The 19959-nt window shown below is 43.2% G+C and overlaps 1 long non-coding RNA gene across 1 annotated transcript; it reads right to left on the reverse strand.

The window, feature by feature from the left end:
- Positions 1-189: 189 nt before the first annotated feature.
- On the reverse strand, positions 190-19783 carry LOC147648374 (uncharacterized). Its single transcript, XR_015280975.1, has 4 exons — positions 19510-19783; positions 18845-19023; positions 6827-6887; positions 190-1000 (listed from the first exon to the last, which is right to left on the reverse strand). It is a non-coding gene; the product is annotated as an uncharacterized LOC147648374 (long non-coding RNA).
- Positions 19784-19959: the final 176 nt, after the last annotated feature.

A 19959-nucleotide genomic window follows, 5' to 3' on the forward strand; every position in this document is an offset into this window, starting at 1 on the left:
TCTTTTATAAGTATTCAAAGGCGTATTTCTGATGAAATAGGTAGAAAATCTAGAACTGACTCACAGCTTTGAAAGACGCTGATATCAGCTATGGCTTTGATGACTTTCTCATGACAATAAAGTGTAAGTTACTTAAAGAAGATCTGAATTAGTAACCCAAAGTAAAATTACAGTGGAGAACAGTGCATATGTAACAGTAAAAGATATATAATTGTTTAGATAATAAAGTGATATATGGAACCATATTAATACATTAATCCTTCAACATGCAAGCTTCCAGTTGCAGCTTAGTGATGCAGCACCCTGGAATTAGGGCTTCTTGACATGACACTTTTCAGTTTGCCTCATTATTCCTGGGTCTCCTAGCACAGATGGTGCTGAAGGCTGTGAAGCATTTATTACTAGATACTTGATCCAGCTTATTTCAAACCACAGAATCAACACCGGGCCTCTGACGCAGAAGAGGAGTTGTAGAAAGGAAAGCTGTGCAAGCCCAAGGTCTCGTCCCTGGTTTGAAGGCATCAGCTCTGCAGATGTGATACCTTTGGCACTAATAAGCAAACTGAACTTTAGTGAAGGTCGGTGTCCACTGCTTGCTTTCTTGGTCTTTCTCCTTCCATGCTTTTAACACATTTAACTGCTGGGCACAGACCTATGGTGGATCAGCTCTCGAGTGCTTCATATCACCCTGTAGGTCAAGGGGGAGACGGTGGACGGCGGTGAAAATGACATGGCAACAGCACTCAGAGGTGAGTGAGTGGTTTCTGCCGTCCTTGCTGACAGCCCTGGTGCGAGGCCAGTGTCAGCTCCCGGTGCTCCCGCAGCACGGCGAGGCTCGATTCGGTCCCTTGCTCTGCGGACGGGCGAGGTGCCGCTGCCGCTCGGCGCTGCGCTGGCAGCAAAGCCGGCGCTGACCTCTCGTGGTCAGCCGCCGGATCGCTGCTGGCTCCCCGAGCAGACAGCCACCCGCGGGACACCTCCTGCTCCCGTGGCCGGAACGCTTCCCACGGAGATACAGGAAAAAATAAAATACTAAAATAAAATAACTTTTTTAAAGAAAAAAAAAAAAAAAAAACCCAAAAAATAAAAACCGCAAACAACAGCCACCCAACCAAACAAAAATGAGACCTTGACGCATCCTACACAAAGAGATCCCCTTAAGTGTGTTAATAGATCCATGGATGTGCTCCGGGTAGGAAGGCTCTACAGAGACCTGGACAGACTCGATCAGTGGGCCAAGTACAAACTGCATGAGGCTCAATAAGGAAAGGTGCCAGCTTCTGAATTTTAGTCTCAGCAAACCCATCAGCCCTACAGGCTGGGGGAGAGAGATGCTTGGCAAAAAGGGTCTTGGGGGTGCTCACTGAGAGCCAGCTCAGAGTGAGCCAGCATGTGCCCAGGTGGCCAAGAAGGCCAATGGCATCTTGGCCTGAACCAAGGATAGTGTGGCCAGCAGGACAAGGGAGGTGATCATCCTCCTGTACGTGGAGCTGCTGAGGCTGCACCTCAGGTCCAGTGTTGGCCCCCTCACATCTCCAGGACATTGAGGTGCTGGGGCTTGTCCAGTGAAAGTCAGCAAGGCTTATGAAAGGACTAGAAAACATGTCTTAAGAGAAATGGCTCAGGGAGTTGTGTTTGTTTCATCACTAGAAGAGGAGGCCCAGGGCAGACCTCTACAACTCCCTGAAAGGAGGCTGAAGTGAGGTGGGGGTCAGTCTCTTCTACTGTGCCTGCAGTGATAGGACCAGAGGAAATGGCTTTCATCTGAGACAGGAGAATCAGATTAGATATTAGAGAAAAAATATCATTATTAGGGTGGTCAAGCATTTGAATAAGCTGGCCAGGGGGGTGGTGGAGTCACCATCCATGGAGGTCCTTAGGAGGCGTCTGGATCTGGTGCTGGGTAATGTGGTTTAGTGATTTAGGAGTTACAGCGCTAGGGTTGGCTGTTGTACTGGATGATCTTAGAGACCCCCTTCCAACTTTGATGATTATATGCTTCTAAACCAGTCCCCTAGTATAAAAAGTGAGAGACAGATTAAGGAGGAAATAATAGCATATTCAATCCCAACAAAGGCAAGGAACCCAGCAGAATTTAACAGATGAAAGTGCAAAAAGATGACAAACCTGTATAGCTGATAATAAACATAAGTTTTGTCATTTTGCAGAGAAAATAACAGCATGTCTCTGGCTGAAGTGCAGCAGTCACAGACATTACCTCTTGGCCGAAGTGAGAGGAGACTCAAACATTCCACATCAGAAAAGGCTTGCAGGCCCTGGTAATAGATCACAGCTGTGGGGCTCCCACACTGCGCTCACCTGCCTAGTGCTCCCCTGGCTTGTGCTGCACATCCAGACTTTCCATCAGAAATACTCTCTTTACCAAGATAGATCAGTCCTTTTGGCTCAGACGGAGTATTCCCCCCTCAATGTCTTTCCAAATCCATTAGAGACTGGTTACCTCCCTCTCCCACTCCAGTGCTACATCCAGTTCTCTTCCCTTGCAGACCTATTGTAATCACCCAGCAAGCTTCTTTTTCCAGGTAGAGCATCTCACAAAATAAAAACCTAATTTAAAACCTTTCTACTGAACAAAAGTTTTAGGAGGGTCTACAAATCCTCTGGTTAAATTCAAGCTGATTTCAAGTTTCCAGCAGATCAACAGGTCAGCTATGTAATCCTCATATAATTTCTTCCCACTCAACCTGACAGATACTGTCGATCCCCACACCTCCTAAACCAGGTAGCGTTCTCTGTACATAAACTTTGTTCTGTGACACTTTGACACAGAAGTGACACCAGCCAAGACCAAACATCCACAATACGCAGGCAACAGGGATATTTAACTTACTGAGAAAGCAGTGAAGCTAGGCTTTTCATAGCTTCTTCTTAAAAAAAAACAAAACCAAAACAAGAAAAAAAGAAAACAAACCCCACCCCAAGATAACAAAGGAAAACAAAACTAAACCAAACCAACCAAACAAAAAAATCCTTGCATATCACAAGTCTTGGTTAATAAAAAAGCTGTGGTAATAGAAGCAGCCGTCTTTTCAATTAAGTGTTCTACTGTTTAGTTAAAAATTTTGAGTATTCTCACAAATACAAGTGAAATGCTATAGAATGGAGAGCACTTAATTTTTTGCATAGGCCTGATTATTACAGCATGTTGTGCAGAGCACAGAGCCCTCATTTCTGTCATCTTTTCAGGCTTTGCACTAAAAAGGGCAACAGTACTCCTTGCACTAATTTTGAGTGTTTGAGTTTTTGTACCTCAAAACACAGTGCTATCTTCCCTAGCAGGTTTACTTTCATTGCAATAATTAAATGGAGATATTTAGCAACTTTAAGCCTTTTTCCTCTATATAAATAATCTATTTACTGTTTAGATTCCTGTACAGCATTCATCTAGCTATGTGATCCCTCAACAGTCACATATAGAATCTTAGAATCATTTAGGTTGGGAAGACCTTTAAGATCATCAAGTTTACCCAGCACTGTCATGTTCATCACTAAACCACATCCCTAAGTTCCACATCCACACATCTTCTAAATGCTTCCAGAGATGGTGACTTGACCACTCCCTTGGGCAGCCTATTCCAGTGCTTAACAACCCTTCTGATCAACAAATGTCTCCTAATATGCAATCTAAACCTCCTTTGGCACAACTTGAGGCTGTTTCTTCTTTGTCCTATCTCTTGTTACCTGGGAGAAGAGACAGACCCCCACCTGGCTACAGCCTCCTTTTAGGCAGTCCTTTTCTCCAGGCTGAACATCCTCAGCTCTCTCATCTGCTCCTCACAGGACTTGTGCTCCATACCTTTCACCAGCTCCATTGTCCTTCCTCGGACACCCTCCAGCACCGCAATATAATTTTTGCTGTAGCACTGCATATTTGGGTTTCATATTTTAAACAAGACCGTCTCCACCAGGAGTAACTAATGGAGTTACAGAGAAGAGATGGAGTTTTTTCGTGCTTATCTCCACTGTTACACTCCTGAGAGACGCACTCTAGTGTGCATTTGAAAGAAAAAAAAAAAAAGACAGACTACAGTGAGCTGCAAGTGTCTGAGAGAGCTCCCTCCTCAGCCCTGTGCTAAAATCTGCAAAATTCACATCCTACTGGAGGTAAGAAGGGCAGTCCAAAGCAGTAAAGCAGTTTGTGGGGGATAGCTGATAACACATCAGGGAACCTTCTGCAACACCCCAGTTCAGAAATCTCTCAGAAACACTGCAAGGCACGATGATCTCTTTTCTTTTGGTTTCTCATTAATAACTGCTGAAAGCTAGGTTTTCTTGGCAATGCTTTCTTTCTATCAGATCAGAATTTTATCAGGGTAGATTTTTCAGGATTTTCTCCAGGGATTTCTGCGTGTCTTATAAGTCCAGCAATTGAAACCTCATTTTGCATTCACAGCAGCTCTGGCTGACTGCTGTGTGACTGGTAATCCTAGACACATTCACAGCCCATATGCACTACGGCTGCATAACACCCAGCTCAGTAAATCCTATGTTTTCTGGCCAAATTGGACAGATTGTGCACGCATGTTCAATTGAAGCCTCTGTGCCAGGAAGTCTGCAGTGTCAGATTTACTATTCTTGAGCACACACCTTGCCTGGAAATCTTACTTAATAGGATGGCTTCAGATGGAAGGTTAGAAAATTACATAAGTGACACAGAAGATTATACTTATTAATAATTCAAGCCAGAAGAAAGGGGGAAAAATAAAAAATCACAGATTCCACCTCTCCATTCACTGAACAGTGTCTTCCAGATGCTGCCAATTCACAGTCTTCCAGATGCTGCCAATAATAATCTCAAGTAAGGCTCAGTTGCAAATAAAAATGGGAGTTTATCATAATGTAGCTGTTTTTCATCCCCAGTTACCTTAGTTTCTTAATTTTTTTCTGCTGTATGCCTGCATATGTGCCCCTGTCCTTCAGCAGAATAAAACTGCTGAGAAACAGCCTTGTTTTTCTATCTCTCTGATCCAACCAGTTGACATTAAAGAGAGATTTGAATGATGATGTTGGTTTTCCCAGTGAATGGCTCCATACAATGCCAAAGTGAATTTTTTAACAGCTGAACATAACTTGATCAACAATTTTTTGTTGTGTACTGATATTTTGTAGAGATGCCCAGAAAAGTTAAAATTCAACTGCTTAAGAAGACCGCTGAAGAGGTGTCTGTTTGCTAAAAGGAAAAAAGAGCAAAATCTTCCCTTAGCCCAGGTACTGTCAGAATTATACATTTCACTGGGTAGTTCTACAGAATGAAGAAATGTAATTCTCAAAGAATGCAGATCATAGAATCATAGAATGGTTTGGCTTGAAAGACCATCTAGTTCCATCCCCACCTCCCCATGCCATGGGCAGGGGCACCTTCCATCAGACCAATTTGTTGAAAGCTCCGTCCAAGCTGGTCTTGTACAGGGAAACCTGTTCCAGTGCTTCACCACCCTCACAGTAAATAGTTTCTTCCATATATCTAACCTAAATTCTAAATTTCCCCTCTTTGAGTCCAAACCCATTACTGTCTGTCCTACCCGTGCAGCTCCTGACAAAGGATCACTTCTCCAGTATCCCCCTTTATGTACTGAAAGGTTCCTATGGAGCCTCCATATAACCTTCTCCATGATGAACAGCCCAAACTTCCTCATCCTGTCTTCATAGGGGAGGTGCTTCTGTCCTCTGATCAATTTAGTGGCCCTCTCTTGGACTCACTCACCCAGTTCCCTGTCCTTCCTGTGCTGGGACCCCAGAGCTGGATGCAGGGCTCCAGGTGGGGTCTCACCAGAGCAGAGCAGAGCAGAGGGACAGAATCCCCTCTCTCCCCTGCTGCCCACACTGCTTTGGATGCAGCCCAGGACACGTTTGGCTCTCTGGGCTGGGAGTGCCCATGGCTGGGTCATGTCCAGCCTCTCACTCACCAACACCCCCAGGGCCTTCTCACAGGGCTGCTCTCAGTCCCTTCTCTGCCCAACCTTTCAGGTGACTTTAGTCTGGAGAAAAGGAGGCTCATGGGAGATGTTGTTGCTCTCTACAACTGCTTGAGAAGTGCTAGCAAGTTGGGGATCAGCCTCTTTACAAGGCAACCATGAGCAGAAATGGTCTCAAGATGCATTAGGGAAAGTTCAGGTTGGACATCAGGAGAAATTTGTTCACAGAATATGCTGAGTTGGAAGGGACCCTCAAAGAACATCAGTTCCAACGCCTAATTGTCCATATTGGGATTGATCTTAGTGTTATTAGTGCTACGGTCTAACCAGCTGAGCTAAACTCAGGGTAGAAAGAGTTGTTAAACATTGAAATTCGCTGCCCAGGGTGATGGTGGAATCACCATGGAGGTGTTCAAGAAATTACTAGATGTAGCACTTAATGCTATGGTCTAGTTGAGAGGGTGGTGATCAGTCAAAGGTTAGACTCGATGGTTGTGGATGCCTTTTCCAGCCTAATTGATTCTGTGTGATTCTGTGATTCTGTAAATTGAAGATATGTTACGCTATGTCAAGAGCCTCTCATATCTCAGCGGAGATGTGCCTATCTGAGCAAAATACTCTGATCCTTTGTTAATCCTTTGATGTCTTCTGTTGTACATGTAACAGAATGGGCAACCAGAGAATGAAAGTTCAGATGGTCGGCCTAGACCCTTGAATGTGTAACTCTGAATTTTTTCATACACTTTTTCTTGCCTTTAAAAAGAAAATCTACGAAACTGGCTTATGTCTAAAAAGGTACGAAATGACATCTGATAGGGGCAGGGTTACCTTCCCTTCACCCTTTTCTTTAAAACAGATGAAAGGAAAGAACATCAAAAATCTTTACTGACCTCAGTTATTTGCTGAGACATCTGTTCACTGCCATTCCAACAATCCAACTATCTTACAATCCTAAAAATAGAAAAAGTTTAAACTTAGAAAACAGACAACTTTTCTCTTTCCTTTTCACCCACAAAGGTAAGCAGAGATATTTTCTTTAGATACAAAGAAGCACATTAATTAAACTACTATGTAATGGTCTAAAAGTTCAGACTTCCTCTTCAAGATCTTGTTAATCAAATGCTCCAAATATCATAGTGAGAAGTGAGCCATGAATGACCCCATAAAGTGAAATCCAGTTGCACTCATTGATGGATAAGGTTACAAAAAGCAAGTGGTGACAGTTGATGAATGTGCAGAAATATAACATAACATTCAGATGCAGTTTAACACTGTATAGAACAAAAGGCCAGTGGAGAGCTATTGAGTACAAACTGCAGGACTATTATTCCTTGCTCTCACATTTTACGAGTTAATTGCCATCTTGAAATTCACTGAGATGGCTTTAACTAATTTAATTAAATTATGTGTGTGCCACCTAACAAGTTGTTGTGGTTGCTCTGTTGCTTTTTACTTTCTCATGTTGTTATGTTTAATTCCTAGTCATTTTCCCATATAGCCCAATACCTCAGTTACTGAGTATGGGATTTTAGTTCAAACCTAAATCAAAGGTTTCCTAGACCTTAGTTGTTCATCTGATGTGGGTGTGGCAGGCAGGGGCACAGATGGTGTACATAAGAAGTGGGGTGGCAGATACTCTACTCTTGAGGCATGTGCTATGATCAGTTACTGTCTGGGCCATAGGTATGACACTGTTTCCAGAAAGTGTAAACATCTAAAACTTCTCTGATTCCAGACAGCTTGTATATGACCCTGGACATCAGGTAGACATTCTTATTGACTAAATTAAAAATTCAGTATCCATACCAACATAGCAGAAGCTCTGCCAGCTGTGACTTATGCCCAGCCCCTCACACCTGATGTTGTTTGGCATCAACAAGCCTTACGTCAAAGATGCAACAGTCCTCCACATGAAACCAGTGTGCAGCTTCCCCAGTCGCAGTTACCTCCCACATGCAGTAGAGGCCGAGTGTCTGAGCAGGACTCTCTCAAGTGCAACACAGACTGGGGTTTGGTGGGGAGTGGAGCTCCCTACTTGTAATGCCTGAAGAGAGAGGGTGTCAAGCATGGCCTGTGGCAGTGGCATGTAGTTTCAACCAAAGATATGCCCAGGGAGAGCTTCTGATAGCCCTGGGAATGGAAACTGGGATGTAGGACAACACTGAGCATGTTTTTTTTCTGCCCAGCTGAATAAACAGGGGCAGAAGCAATAGCTCTGCCCCTGGTTCTGGGTTTGTCCAGGCAGAACAGCTGCATTTGGTGCTCAATCCAGCTTTAAAGATGCAGACTGTGCACTCTGGACTCTCAGGGCTTAGTTACAGGAGGCAGATTTGGCTGAGCTGTAGAAAAGCAGTACTGAAATTCTGAGATTGCTCTAGGCACTCACACTGGCAAGAATTCAGTTTGGGTTAAGTGCCTAGTGGAAGCTGAGGCACACATATGGACATGCTGGAGGAATTAGATCTTTGCCCTTTAACTTGCGCCCTTCAGACTCTTTCTGTAGTTGCCAAGCACAATATCTTTGACTGGAAAGGCTTCTTTGGAGTCACAGACAAACTTATTGAATAGTGACTCCTCTCCTCACAGCTCTTCATTTGATAATTCATTTTAGGGCACAGTGTTTCATTTCCCAGTATGGTACTCTGTCTCTGTAATTTGTCTAATATAGATAAGAGGGATCTTTAGCAAACTCCTTTGACTTCTGCCTCCAAACATTCTGAGAAAAAGATAAGGATGCCAAAGCAGGCTTTTGTGACTTATCTTGCACAGGGACTTCATTGTCCATATTTAGGAGTGAGAAATCTGTCAAATTACCAGCAGATACACACTATTGTATCTTCTTGTTTAGTTTCCTTCAGTAATCTGCTGAATAGATGAGTGTTTAAAAGAACAAAAGATCTACCTGTTACTGCAAGAAACACTAGAAAACAAAAAATACATGTTATCTTTTCAGGTGACATTTTCCTACTACTTAAAGCGAAATAGTTTAAATATCTATTTAAATATTTGTTATAGTATGCAATAGTTTAAAATTTTGCTAGCAATACAAAATACTGTCTGTATTCCGAAAAGGACCTGTGTGAAGCAGACCTCTAGTGGTTAAAATGGGTATGTCTTCAAATCCTCAGTACCCACGAGGTGGCTCCCACCTTTCTGGGCAAATCCCCCATCCGGGATCCTGAATGTGTACTTCAAAATCTAAGAATGACATCACTTTTTTAGAAATACAGATTGCCTTAGCTCCAGCTTCTGTGGATACAAGAGGAGGAAGATGTGAACCTCACTTACCCGTTATTCAACTTAACTGTTTCCATTTTGTGTTCAAGACACACAGATTTGGAGAAGTAGCCCACTCCCAGATAATTAAGAAAGTCTGGCAATGACATTTATATAGCATTTATACGATATTTGTTACAGAGATCTTTTCCATTGTGCATCATTTTGCAATGAGTAGTTGTCATTCAGAACACAGAAGCAACCACAAAACAGTAAGACAATTGCTGAGGAAAGTCCAGAAATCATACATATAGCTTAGTGTTTGCTAGAAAGGATTAAAGAGAGTGGTGGCTAAGTAACCTCATATAGTAGCTTGAAATAGGGAATATGCTGAGAGAATTTAGTCATCTCTGTTTTTCAGGAGAGGAAGACTCGTTTAGTAATCTGGATATCAGCACATACAACTGTTTAAAAAGTATATGTAACCCTGGACAAAATGGTACATTTCTGTGCCTGGCCTAGTTCTACATGTGCAAAACAGGATTAGCAGACTGGCTGAAACCCCGCATGTTTTCTGCAATTTTAAATCTCTCAGTTCCGGGATTCATGCTAGTGAATAGAAGCTTTTCGTATTTTGAATTAAGGTTTTTTGACCCTCACATCTTGGAAGTGAATGAAATATATAGACTGACAGTAAAATTTTTAAATCAATCAATCAATCAATCAATCATCATCATCTTTAAACCAAATTTCTTTGGGGGGGGGGGGGGCTTGGTATTTAGTAAAACAGAGCAGAGAATTGACATTTTCAGCCTTGTAGAGGAAGGGTGACAAATATCGTCACCGAATGACTGGGAAAGACCACCCTGAAAAAAGTCTGCTCTAACCCTAAACTGCCAGGCAACTCATGAGAAAAGCTGAGGATGGCTCTAAGCAAAGTCAGGCTCCTGGTTTTTCATCAGTGGATACTGATGACCGCGACCAGGCAGTGCCACCGCAGGCTCTCTCTGCCGCTGGGTGCCACTGGGTGTCACGGCAGCGTTTTCTTCCAGTTCATGTGCCCACGGCTCAGGGTCGGCGTGCACATGCCCTCGTTTTCACCAGTGCTGCTCTCCCCACACTCGTGGCGGGGGGCAGATAAGAGGAAGAGGCAGTCCTGCTCCCGCAGGGTTTGCTCCGCGCACCTGCAGTTCTGCCCGAGTAAGGAAGCTGGCAGCAGAGACTTCACCATCTCTGCTCACAAGGTGTCACCCACGGGTTACACTCCTGTAGATTTGCTGAGCGCAGCTCCTTCGGTGACTCTTGGAAAGCGGTGGGAAGACTTCCATTAGCGCTGGGTTTTCTCTTACAGGCACGGACGGGCAGGTCATTCATGTCTCACGGTGAAACCAGACTGAACGTGTGCTTACTGGTCACTGCTTCACTAAGAGCACATAAAAAGTTTCCACTGACGTCACTTTTCGGAATTAATTATATAGCTTTCTTTTTTACTCTTATTAATTTATTGTCTGCATAAAAAGTAGTCAAAATACAATGGTTTTGCATACCTGAGCCTAAACAATGCTTCGCAGAACCAGTAGGAAATAAGGAAAACAGGTTCCCCGTTTCACCTATAAAGCACTTGGACTTTCAGAGAGCAAAGCCTGTGCTGAGGATTCCTCTGGAATACAGGAAGTATTACCATTGAAAGCTGAAAGTACCCAGGACTTTGGAAGCAAGAAAGTGGCCATGCCTGGGAATGAACGAACAAACAACCACAATGGAAGCAAATCAGCCATCCAACAACGTCAGTCTGACTGTCACAGTTTAGAGCCAAACATAGTATTCCAGTACCTGAAGCCTTCCATATGTTGTGAAGAGGTGTAATAAGGTAATTGCTACTTTTCAGGATGCTGTTCCTTCAACCATTTCTGTGCCTGGTTTAGATTACACACAAAAGTGACTTGAAAGCGCTGTTGTTTGCAAATGCATCGGCCTAAGTGTGGATTAAATTCTTGCTGAGTCAGGACCTAAGGGTTTGCTACATTCACACAGATTTGGAGTGTCTTTAGCACCGTCCTGACAATTTCCTGACACATCCGTAACAGACAGAAAGAGGTTAATAGCATCCCATCTGCAGTCAGACAGTCTCAGATCCCTGCAATTAGATGTTATCACTGCATTTGTGCTTGTAAAATGTCTGACTGATCCTATGATTTCACTAATTTGCAAACCCACAAGTCTGGTTAAAATTATACTAGAGTAAAACTGAATAAATATTTGCAATTTTACACAACAGTTAGATGACTATGATGATAATAATAATAATAGTAATAATTAATAAAGCTGAAGGTTTAACACACTGCTCCTTTTCCCAGCGCCTATTCCTAGGAAAGGAACATCTGCAGCACTCGAAGGCAGAAAAAACAAGTTTCGCATTTGTGCACCCTCCCCCCTGCAAGACACGCACTCCCTTGAGTCTCCCACTCTTCCTTCCGCCTCTGCTCGCACCAATTCCCCTGGCAAGCACAGAGGCACCAGCCTCTTCCAGGGGTCATTAGGCTCTCACTGGAGTCTCTCCGCTCCCCAGAGAAACACTCTAATACCCTTCCCCCTAATTTCCGTGGTAAACTCATCATCTGCATGTCCCTACTCCTGCCTGCACAGCTGGCTGACACACTGTAAATGCACCATTTGCGAAGCACCGACCTTGCATCAGCGTTCAGGAAATTGAGAATGAAGTTTGCGGCTTGACCAAAAGAAAAGAAATGGGGAAGGGGAGGCGGGGGTGGAAATCACACTGGAAGTGAATAATGTCAAGACTTCAGCTTTCTCATTCAGGGCCCTGAAGCAGCAAAACAGAAACAAAGTATTTTAGGCTCTCTTTTTGCAAACTTGAGGCCACCCTTTGGCAGCATGTTCTTCATGACAGAATATGGTCTCGACCCTGTCATATATTTTAATGTACAGTATAACCCGGAGTCCATACACAGCTCTGCTGGCTGCACGCTGGTCCTATGGAAGATCTCTGGCATATGGCTTGTGACCAAAAAATAACATTAATGCACTGATATGCTTCAAAATATAACAATATTGTTTCACAAAAAAAAAAACCTTCAGAAAGCTGTGAGAAATCTGCACTGATTCTTCAGATCAAGTTTGTTGCCACACCAAAAGCTGTACTGCTTTTACATCCCATTTCTAGTGCAAAAGGAATAAAACCTCACAATTACTTGTGTGCTTTTCAAGAATATTTGTGACCTCAAAATGCCCATTGCGATGCCAAGCTGAAGGCTTGCAAGGAGTTCATCTGAATTCATTCCTCTTGCCACAATCCCAGTCAATGCTGGCCACAAGAAAGTTGTTGGGGGAGAAGACCTGGGCTAGCTGTGCCCTGCTTTATGTCCCTGTGACACCTGGGCCTCACAGGCTCTGCTCTGTAAGTACAGCAGAGTCCACTGCTGGCAAGCAAATAGTGAGAGCCAACTCCTTGCTCACCCATCTAACATGAGGTCTGCTGCTGGATTGCACAAAACGGACACTGCATATACACAGACTGACTCTGTCTAGAGGCAGAGTTTGGGGGAGCATTAGATGGGAATGTATGAGATGTTGAGTTTATTTTAGGCAACCTGAGCCTGGAAGTCAAGTCCCTTGTGTTACTTAACAAAGTGCACTGCTCACAGTCTCTCAGATGTAACAGCCTTCACAGAACATTAGAACTCATCTTCTTGTAATGAATTCAGATAATTTTGTTAAACTAGAATTGCAGACAGCCCAAGGACATACACTAAATAATTTGCAAGAGTCTGACTTAACCATTTTGTAGCTGTTTGGACCAGTTTAAACAAAGAAAGATAGCTTACGAGGAAGACATGTAACCAAACCACCTAGAACTCAAACTCAGCACTACCCCTTGAAAAGAGCATTCATCTTTTTATGCAATAGCAAAAGGCAAATAAAAAGTAAGCCACTAGCAGCCTCAGTTGTAGTTTGTCCAAGGCATAACAGGAAGGGCTGTTCGGCTTTGATTTTTAATTTGCCATAGCTCTTGAATCTACAGCAGGAATAGCGTCATGGGAATAAACAAATTACTGTCTTAACCCAGTTTAAAAGAGTTTTGGCTGATTCACGCCATCTATAGGGTAGTATTTAACATATAGTAGCAGCTATCTATTTCTAAAAATGCATGACACACTTAGGTATGGAGGCACACTTATGTGTGGGAGGCAGAATTCGGCTGCACTAGTTTTCTGCTTTATGAGTGAGATCAGACAGACTTGTACATTTAAATATATAGCCTTCTGTCTCTGAGAAACATATTTGGTATCCCAAGCAGAGCATGGCACAGGGAGCCTACATTCAGTTAGGCATATTCATAGAGCGCTCCTGTTCTTCTAGGAACCACTCACTCCATAATGATCAGCCTCCCTGCTGGCCTATATTCTTATTTCAAGATCTGGCAGTTGGTGGCTTTTTCAGTGACAAACAAACAGCCTAGCTCAACACATTTAGCTAACCTGTTCATACCACTTAGTGTTACACCAAGCAACTAAGTCAGTCCCACACTTGAATTGTGACAATTTCAGGGTTTTCTTTCAGAGAAACACTGTGTTGAAAAGTGCCACATGTACAGCAAAATCTTTCAGGTTTAGCTGCAAATAAACCACAGTTTCCCGTGTACGGTTACCTTTGCAATCCACGGTTCCCCAGTTCTTAATTCATTCAGCAGGGGGCTGCAGTCATTTTGTATAGTACCAATTACTATTGGTTTATAATCAACCTGTGATTGAGGCTAGGACCCCTCACTTTGTCAATTGCATCCTGTACCAGCCACTCCATTCCCTCCTGTGATGGATGTCAGGTTCAGGAGCATTTACTGCCCCACTCATTCCATTTACTCTTTTAAAAGATTGGCTTTTTTCCAACCCTTTTCAAAGTCTTCACTGTTCCATATTTTATTTCTCATTGTGTCGACACTAATGGTTCAGAAAGCTCTTTGGCCAATTCCTGGAAGTTATCCAATTTTGAAGACATTTAAATGTTTAAGCTTAATATCTGCCATTTAATATCCTCCCTAGTCACTCACTAATGGAACAGAAGGTAATCATCACCGTATCCTCATACCTTTCACACATCCATCAAAGACTAAAATGTCTCTTCCACAGAGAAGCCATTTCAAATCCCTTGCCTGTGTTGGTGGCCCTCCCCATTACAGCCAGGTGCCTGAGGCAGCATGAAGGCAGGGCTGGAGCCATGCCAAACTGACACCTTGAAGTCCTGTATAAGGAGAGCCCTTAAGCTCCAAACTTACTTATTTCATGGTTTCTTGTACTGTTTCCTGCATCCCCTATCTTTGTCCAGGCCTTCCTTGTTATCCAAGGAGAGATGCATGTATCCCTCTCTGCAGCTGCACGGAAAGAAGCCCTGCCTTTGCTGGTACCACCAGGGAGCAAGCCAATGCCCCCACAGGCTTTCACCCTTGGATGGGATTTGCCCAATTTCCTTGCAAGGTCCTCCAGTAGTCCACTTACGGATCCAGGAAGCATTGTACTAAACACTGGATTAAGAGAGTCATATGGACCTAGCCCCAGAGGAGAGCAGTAGATCCTAGCTGGGTCTGATTGAGCAGTGTCATTGGCATAGTCCTCCACAGACAAGAGGAGCAGTCCCAAGGAACTCATCTAATCTCACCTTGCTGCAGGTACCTTAGATCTGAGGACAGCAAAGTACAATACCAGGACACTGCCAGAAAGGGGAAAGTCAGAATCACATGGCACACAGGGAAGTGGTCTCTATAAACAGTCTGAACGTGTATTCAGTACTTCCTCCTCCTTTCTTGTGTGTCTGAGGTCTCTGCTTCTTCTAAATGACCAATGCCCCAAACCACCATTTTTTATAAAAAGTGAACTTGGATTAGACCCTGGATTAAACTGGCTGTGGTCTCAAATACATCCTGGCTTCTGTCAACCAGATGTAGACACATTTTCAAAAACAGTGTCATAAATAAGGGGATTTCTGCTTGAAAGTAATTCACTAAAGCTACAAATATTCTGATTGTCCAAAGCTATGAAGAAATATGATTGCTTTCAGACATTAAGAAACAATCATCTGTAATTTTGGATAATATGTTTTTCATCACTGGATCTAAAAGGCGTTTTACAAAGGAGACAAGTATCATCATCATCATCATCATCATCATGATCATGATCATCATCATTATTCCTATGTTACAAAATGATGAACTACCCTACAGAAAGGCCAAGAGGTCACTCATTTGGCTTCTGATGAAGGTAGATAGTCATTTGGTTTCCAGTCAGATCTTGTGGCCAGTAACCTGCCTACAGAAGTAGGTTATTTACAGAAACTTGTGCTTGTGTGACAGGTCACACAATGGATAACCAACAGACAGTGGAAATCACTACTTTATTTTTAAATGCAGTCTATTTCTGCCCTTCTCTCTCTGCAGAGATCTATGAGATCTGTGTTTCTGAACTCAGACAGTACAACAGAGAGGACTCAAGCAGCCATCAAAGAACCCCACAGAGATCTAGGGATTTTCCAATAGTGCCTGACTATCCATTTAATTCAGCTTCCTTGTGAAACAGAGATAAGCTTTTACTGTTAGTTACACTAATTTCAGGCCTGCTGACACACATTTTCAATGCTGTAGCAGGCTGGTTCTGTTAAGAGAATGACAGAAGCTTTCTAATACACAGTGTGAGGCACCGATGGTGGCAAAATGCATTCATTTCCACAGAGCAGCTTGAAGACTGCACATTGTCCTTAGGGCACGAGAGCTGGTTAGGAAAGGGTTCTTGTTGCTGAGACTCCTGATGGTGGGATGTCCATCAGCATCACGCTTTGCTTCTTCTCACAAAGCAGATGGAGCACTCCAGCTCTGCTTGCTACCTATCTCTGCAGTCCCTAAGGATGGTAGTAGTGAACATACCTAGCCCTCCAGGTGTGAAACTGTTAGTGAGTTGACCAGAAATCAGTCTCCTTGTGGCCAAGAAACATGGATTAAGGAAACCTTCCAATTCTACACAGAGATCAGACTTTGCTAGAAAACACCAGAAATTAGGTGATGGGAAATAAAAGTTTCCTCCAAACAGCAGAGACATTTAAGCAGGACACAGAACTACAAACACTTTTGTAGATGAATTTGTTGCTTTGAGGGCAAATTCTCCATTTGATGTAAAGTGAAAATTATGTTCTTGGTATCAGTTCATGCTTCAGTGATGAAACTACAAGCAAACTTAGTTGACTATTAAGAATTACATATCAGAATTTAAAAACACATGTTTTGGTTGAAAACATCTGAACGGGCCATATTATTTTCCCCATGGCATGGATGCTCGGCCCTGAACCCCAGCAGAGCTGAACTGCCCATCATGCACCTAATCTATGTGCTTTGTGGTCACCTAATCTTATGAAAAACTAGAAAACTGGAACCTACAGAAACATGAGAGCTTTCCCCAGCGCATTTCAATTCAGGGTTGTTTACCCAGTGACTGTTACTGTAGAAATCATTAATTGTTTTACTTAATAATTTACATAGCAAATGAAATCATTCTGTGAAAACGGTAAGTTTGCAAAGACAAGGCTGTGGGCCAAATGCAGCAAAGACATGCAGAACTGAAGTGCTTCAATGATTTTTAAATACTCGAACCTTGAAAGAAGATCAATAGCTTTATGTTACGTCCTACGACTGCTGAAACAGCTTACTGGAAGTGCTCAGTGCCTCAGACTGGCAATGCAAAACACCCACTTCACAGAGGCACCAAAGCAAGCACTGAGCACTGAATACGTATGAAATGTCACCCCACTCAAGGGGCTAAATCTTGGTCAGGGCTGCCAGAATCCACCATCCTCAATCCTACTCTGAAAAACAGTTCAACTTAGCGTCTCTTGGTGCAATGTTGTGACTAGTGACAGTACAGAAAGAAATGCAAGACCTAAGCTTAGAAATCTGGGAGGCCTGAGCGGCAGACCTCACTCCAGAGGATGTTTCTGTGTGTGATACAAGAGACATTAATCACAAGACCAGGATACAGAGCTGCCTGGTTCCCTTACAGGTAGGTCTGTATTATGTCACCTCCTGAATTCCCTTCTTCTCATTCTTGTTTTGGATTAGATATTAATGTCAAAGGACTTTCAGTAAAGAAAATCACTTTTTTATCCCAGTCAAGTCAATTTTTTGCAAGAGACAAAACTCAGGCAAAGTGTGGGGGAAAGCCACTCCCTGTAGAGAAACTCCAGACCTGTGGCTGACCTAGACATGATTATGGGAGGAGCTGCAACCTGCTCTTGGCTGTAAAGCTGAAGACTGTTCTTCAGGTGTATGCAACTGCTGCTGTGCAGACACAAGGGATGCCTCAAAGAGCCAGGTAGCCCTGACTGCTGACACATCCCATGAAATACCCAGGACAGCAGCTGAAGGGAGAATTGTAATCAGAGGAGCTGATTTCACAGAAGCAGAGCCCTCAGTAATTACAAATAATACAGAATTAGTTGTGTCTTTTTGCTTCAGAGCATGTAAAAGACATGGTCTGGAGCCAAGAAGGAGAGGATAAATCAGATTTCACTAACAGACCCTTGCATTTTACAAAGCAGCAAAGAGCCCAGTCATGGGACTCACTGTATTTAATGGGTAAAATCAGAGAGACCTGTTTAGCGAGACTTTTACAGCACAGTCAAATAATTATGCTGTGCTCCTGGCAGCCAGAAAGATGTGTTTTAACACGTACTTTGGCCTCTCTCACATGGCATATTGCTGCACATTTGTCTTGACAAGCTCTTTTGCTTTACTGTGTTGTAGCCAAACCGAAGTGTGGTGCAAGCAGGTTCAATCCCAGATCAGCTATTGCAGCGAGGGATTTGGCATTCAACATTTGTAATTGTTCTTTTCTCAGGCCTGCTCTTGCACAGCCTTGAGCACTGACTTCTCAGATTTTAATGCAAGCTGAAAATTCTCAGCCTTTTCTAGGACTGAACTTAAAATAATTAAGGCAATCTTGAAACCACCAACACAAGCCGATGAGTAGATTTTCTCCTCCTGATTTCAGGCTTGGGTATGAACTTCTTGCTGATAGGATTATTGACTATGTTAGTAAGACTTTCCAAAGTACTGGGTATAAAAATCAGTTATGCTTTTGGAAGACATAATTTAAGGTTGTCACAGCTGCTATAAATCTTTGCATTTTAGACATAAATGAAATAAGTATATAGTATTTTTTTTTTCTTGTGGGTAATGTTATAGAAAAGATTTAATTATAGGAAAGAGGTCTTGTAATAATGCAATTCTGAGTGCAATCCACACCTGTCTGTGTTTGTATTCATTCTCTTGTCTAAAATGTTTGAAATGTGGACATACTTACAGAATAGAATGTATCTATAAGATAGTAGTCTATCTGTCAAGATGTCAAGCTGTCTTTCCCAACACATTTGCTTATTTCATGTTGGCTGCATTGAAGTGGTGGTATAACAATGTACCTGTGATAGGAACCAATATGCTTTGGCACATTTTGAGGATAACAGCTTTCCTGAGAGGGCACCAGCTAATACCAAGGCAGGAAAAAAGCAAGTCTACTGATAAGTGCTTAGCTTTGGTGGAAAGACAATTTAATGGGGAGTAACAGGAATATTAAATGTATTATATTTTGTACTATGTAACATGATTTTCATGCAACGGTTGGGTGGTAACGACATACCTGAACAAATAGCTGGCCAATACTTTTCCCTCTACTTGTCTGACAGTCTGCAGTTCCTGGGTGTAAACAGTACATCAAGCAAGCTGCAGCTGATGCCAACAGGACACTACTGTAGGTATCAAGAGTAACAGAGGGTGGGAAAAAGCAGCTGGGGTTCTTTTTATATCCATATGAGGAATCTGGATAAATTAACGTGAGATTTGCTTCAGGTTAATATACAGACAAATATGAAAAACAAAACAAATCAAAACAAACCCATTCCCCCCACCACTCCCCCCAAAAATCAACCCAAAAAACCAACCAATCCACCCCTAACTTCAAAACAAACAGGAAAGAGGATCATTTTGCATTAGTCTCATGGAACTAGTAGCTTGGAAGGCTGCCATACAAGAAGCAGTGGGGAATTTCTGGGGAGTGTATAACTGGCGCAACACTCTGGGCTACCCGCCTCTCTGGACTTTCTTCTGCTAGGGGGCACATTAGAATAGGGGAGAAGATTAGAGGAGGTATTTCCAGATTCCCAGCTGCATTTCATTAAAGGCAATTGGCTTCTGTGAGAACTGGGTATCTCAAAGTGCTGAAAGGAAGTGCCAGAGTGTGATTATTTCACAGCATCCCCCAGGTTACTCCTAAACCCTGAGAGCCCACTGCAAACTGGTACCCACCGTGCTGGGAAGAGCTCCAGGTGGTAAGGACCGTCTTCCCTGCAGTTATGAGTCAGACCTGCACTGCCACAGTTCAGTCAGAGCTCACCCTGATGCAGTGCTTCACTTGCCTCATCACTCACACGCTTAAATGTCAAGAGCACAAGTGGGCCAGAATGAGTGGGGCATTGCTCTACCCTGCAGATGAAAGGCCATAAAAAAGATGTAGCTGAGTGCATCCAGACACTGGAGGCCGCAGTGAGGGGACAGGAAACGCTGGTGAAAGCACTAAGACCTAAAAAGCAGTACAGGATGGAAGACTGCCTGAATGGGTGCCTGCATCCCAGGCTGGAGGCAGACTGCCCTCCCAGGCTCCCACTGTCAGGCTGGCTGGCAGCTGCTGACTCAGACCACCAAGCCCCAGCCTGCTGCAGCTGCAGTGCTGCCAGGCAGCCTCACTACCCTGTGCCC

The sequence above is a fragment of the Cyanistes caeruleus genome, chromosome Z, assembly GCF_971803275.1.
Source record: "Cyanistes caeruleus chromosome Z, bCyaCae1.hap1.1, whole genome shotgun sequence".
In the NCBI taxonomy this organism is placed as follows: domain Eukaryota; kingdom Metazoa; phylum Chordata; class Aves; order Passeriformes; family Paridae; genus Cyanistes; species Cyanistes caeruleus.